Genomic DNA, 4,952 nt, shown 5'->3' on the forward strand with positions numbered 1-4,952 from the left:
CGTTGTATCGATCTTGAAGGGAACTACGTTGAATAATAAAAACGAATTTTGACAAAAAAAATGTGTTTTTCTTTGTTAGACCGGGGACTTATAAGCCAACCTGTTAAGATATAAATAAGTTTTTAGTTAAAATTTAAAAAAAATACATAATTTTTTTGTTTAATTGACTTAGTATTCCGAGTTTTATTAAAAAGTTAATTGTATCAATTAATTTATTAATTGAAAAAATGTTCAATTTCAATCAACTTTTTAATTGGAAAAGTTTTGGTGATATTTTTTCTGTGTATACCCTCAACTCTGATTCCCCCGCCATCCTACCCTCTTTTAGTAGTTCCCAAGTTCTTTGCTTGTTTGGGTCATTCCATAATATTTTCAATGCTTTTCCCACCGATTAAAAGGAGTTAGTGAAGCTTACCCATTTTTATACACCGAAAAAAAAGTTTACTATTTTTTATGAAAAATGAACTAACCCATAGTAAGAATGACCATGATTTGGCGCCAAAGATTTTTTTCATCTAGATGAGTTCATGATTTTCTTATAAATTAGTTCATGTATTACATCGTATTTTAGTTCATTATTACTATGCTGTGGGAAGAATATAGTTAAACTCATTCAAAATATTCCTGCTATCCGGAAAAATTAAAAATTTTTTGGGAAACATGTATTAAGAAATTGGTTTGAAATAAACTGTTTGTCGGTATAATTTTCAAAAAAGTAGAGAAATTGAGGAATCAAAAGTACAAAAAGCCTGTATACAACTAAGAAATTTTTCGTACAAAACAAGTCAATTTTCTATAACCACCAGTACTTTATTTCAAAGAATTATTATTATATTACACAAAACTATGGCTTATGATATACAATAAAGGAAATATTTTTATTAGTACGTTCGACGCATTTACTTGTCGGTAGTTAGTAATTGCTTCTTCAAAAGAGTAATATTCTATGTTATTAGGACTAAACTAATTAATTTAAATGTCCATGTTTTCTATCCATATGAAAGATATATGTGGCATAAGTTGCTATATTCAATTGAATTGTCCAATTTCATCGATTTTGGCTAACTTTTGTTGGGCGGATTTGGCTTAGAGGCATCTGAAGTTATACAAAATATAAGAAAAATATTATTAATTAATTAATTCTATCGTTCATATTGATCTTTAACTTACGGTTTTCAAGAGTATTTCCTAGAGCCAATAAGGATATTAGCTTAATTAGTATTAAACAGTAAGAATATTCAAAAAATTACCATTACGAGACCTGTCTACCTGCAAGTGAAAAAAATAATTTTTAATAAATTGAAATTTTGGTTTTATTAAAAACGGACAAAATACCGTTTACAGAAAAACTTGCCACATTGAAAAATCCATCCAGTAGGTACATTATTGGAATCATATCCATGGACAAATGGGACGTTATTGAAATTATTCTCAGAATATAATTGCAATAAAAAATATTATAAAATTAGACATAATTTCCACTTGTCAGTATAGCATTTAGTATTTAAGGTGGATATTAAGTTCGAGTTTAGCGGCTAAAATTGCAATTTCCATGATAAGTTTTCTTTAATAATCCATTATAAAAAATAATCTTTATAAAAAACTTGATTTGGGCTATTCTCCATCAAGTTATATTTAAATTTGTATCGAAGACGTATAATTTTATACTTTGCTTAGTGATTTATTTTTAATTTTAGCGGCTAAACTCGAACTTAGTACTCACCTGTAGGAATTGCTGTAACATAAAAAATATAGATTCAAAAAAATGGTTGCTTCTCAACCTGTGATCCAGATGTAGAATAAATATAAATCATCCTATTACCACTCATGTTGTATATTTTTTATGTAAATCAATTTAAAATCCGCACTAATTTTAAACTAACATATTAACAGAAATATACATTCCTTAATCTGTTATTTGTTTTTTATCAATAAAAAGCGTTTTTGATTCCTCTAACATCACATCATACACTTCTCAGTTTCTAAAATGTTTCGAAATAAATGTATTTTCATTAATAAACACCAATACTGCACGTACAATTTTGCAAAATTAAATCCACGTGTGCACTTCATAAATGCATCAACATAACTGAATGCAACAATAAAACTGAAAGACACAAATAGTCATAAGGGATACATACCTGCCGTAAAGAAAAACAACTCCACACACACACACGTTCCCTTTCTGATCTTGCTATTGCAAAAAAACAACTCTCACCACAAAAGATACCAACAACACACAAGGAACATTCCATTGTCTCTAGAATCAAAACAACCAACAACAGCATAAATGACGCAATAACAAACACAAACAATCATACGAGATATACACAAAATGTCTCTAAAAACTCCCTCGCATGATGCACTCACATTTTCCAGTAGCACGTTTATTGATTAGTAGGAATTCTATCTATAAGTTAAGGTAAAATATATACCAAATCTATGAGGAATCTATAAAAATTAAATACACCTGTCAAGGATTATATTAACTAATTTTTATTCTATTTTAACTAAAATTTTCAATGTGAGTAAAAACACTCCAACATATAATAAAAAGGGAAATAATCTGTAGGTAGTCATCGTACGAATCGGTAATGTCGTTAAGTTAATTTTTACTACAAAATTTTTTTTTCCATACAAAATTTTGTCTTAGTAAATTGTCCACATTTCGTAGTAAGATTTTTATATTGCCCATGTATTTTTATAATAGAATCAACGATGCATTAACTACTGTGTTGGAAATTTATTTAAGGAAAAATCCTTCCCATTTCGTAGTTAGTGAACTAAAAAACATTTACTGAATTTTTATAAGTTTTGCTTTAGCTAAGTTAATTTTCGTTGTGGTTACGAAAAATGAACTATATTACAGTAAATTTGTTGAACTATGTGGAAGTCAAAATGGTCCTTAAATTTACAAGACACTTTTTTTCTGTGTAGGCTCTTCATTCTCTAATTTTATTCATATCTGCTGGGCATAATTTTTGCTAAATTATTATAAAGTCGTAGTATAGAATTTGTTTGGGTGAAAGATTATATTTTTTGGGAAAATTTGAAAATCTTTTCAGCTTTTAAGTAATTTATAATTATTTATTGGCGACAGAACAATTAACAGTTTAATTACGTAAGGAAAACGACAGCTATAGAGCTCATAAAATATCTGTCCATCTAACTGGCCTCTTAAGGACAAATTAGATTGAGCGATTGATTGTACAATTAATATCACAACTGTTCGAAGTGTCTTTAACCCTAGAAAAATTAACCTACTGAAAGTCATGGATAAGTTAAGTCTGTGGGAAGTATCATATTTTGTCATCATGTGGACAAAATTCGTGGATTTTTTTTAATTATTATAATTACACCGACTCTGTATACAAATCCTTATCATTTAACCCTTGTGCACTTCTTGGGTCAACTTGACCCAACTTTGATTTTAAAACACAATTTTTATTCCTTTAGTTATTGGATATTTATCTGAAACTTTTATTTATTCATTACAGGGACGAAATGTATGCTTTTAGAAGATAATAACAAAAATAAAATATTTCGATAATCCGTTATATTTAAAAACACGATTAACACGCACTTATCCAAAGAGGGCACAAGGGTTAAACACGTTTTTTGCTAAACGTTTATTTATTGTGTAACAAAAAAATCACATTTTCGGTACTCATATTCACGAGGGAGAGCGAAAAACTAAAAAACGCATACGTCTCTCAGACATAGATAAGCTGTCTAGGGTTAATTTAGCTTACAATGGATAACTTTCTTGCAAATACACAAACTCTAGAACACAAATTTGGTACAATTGCAGGCATCACAATGGATATGCCATAATTCTCCACTGTATGAATATACATACAAAAAAATCTCGTTGTTCTGGGTGATTCAACTCATTTCCTTGTGGTCCATAGTGTTATTATTGTGAATATATGTACATTTATTATTCTTCGATGGAATTATAAATAGTAACGTTCCATAGGGTACAATGCACCTCTCTGATAAGAAGTCAACTTCAGTTATTCATTTATTTGATTTTTGTTTTCGTATCCTTATCGTCAATACAAGATTAACAAAATGTTGGATTTATTGCAGGAAAATTTTTCAAAATAAGTATATATGGCCGAAATTTCGATCATGCCGAATCTTTTGTACCCTCCACCATAGATTGCTTACAATGTTCTACTAAAGACTGGCATTCACAATCGAATTGTAGTAAAAATAGCCGATTGCAAGACATCTTAACACATTTCTTTATTTTACATCTTCTTATGTAAGATAAAGGAATGAAAATTCTTGATCGGTTTATATACACACAAATTTTTTTTTCTGATTCAATCACAAATTAATTGATCCAATTAATTTTTAATTGAAATGTCTTCAATCACGAAAATGATAGTATCAATTAGAGGTCTGCATCGAATAACTTTTCACTACATGTGTGCAATTCGCTGTCGAATATAGTACATACACTGTCTTTCTCTCAGAGCGCAAGTAGTGAAGTGAAGAGAACACTTGCTTGTCAAATACCACCAAGTACTTATCCGAAACAATATGTGTTCCGAAAAAAAGGAACAATAAAAATTTAAGTACTTGAGAAAAAGTACAACATCGATTCTCTTCACTTCACGTGGTACCACAAGTATTTCTCAGTTATGTGCGAAGTAAAACTTTCCATTATTATTAATCATAGATATGTATGTATATCACATATTTCATATATTTATGTATGTCACACACTTACCTTAACGTTTGCCGTTCTTTATATCAATCCGAAAACATATATTATGGAGAGTAACTGTTTTTTTGTATTTCTGAAACTGCATATGGTACATGGAGTACTCTATGAAGTTTTGTTCTCGCAACATACTCGACGTGATCACTCTGAGTACACTTCTATAAGAGAAAAAGAGGAATATGTGTTTGTTGGTAGTGAAGACATCAGAGTAGCAACA

The 4,952-nt window shown here is 29.3% G+C and overlaps 1 long non-coding RNA gene across 1 annotated transcript; it reads right to left on the reverse strand.

Moving 5' to 3' along the window:
- Positions 1 to 789: 789 nt before the first annotated feature.
- LOC142223958 (uncharacterized) lies at positions 790 to 1,270 on the reverse strand. The gene is made up of 2 exons (XR_012718980.1): positions 1,171 to 1,270; positions 790 to 1,096 (listed from the first exon to the last, which is right to left on the reverse strand). It is a non-coding gene; the product is annotated as an uncharacterized LOC142223958 (long non-coding RNA).
- Positions 1,271 to 4,952: the final 3,682 nt, after the last annotated feature.

Source organism: Haematobia irritans, chromosome 2 (assembly GCF_050003625.1).
Source record: "Haematobia irritans isolate KBUSLIRL chromosome 2, ASM5000362v1, whole genome shotgun sequence".
Taxonomy (NCBI): Eukaryota; Metazoa; Arthropoda; class Insecta; order Diptera; family Muscidae; genus Haematobia; species Haematobia irritans.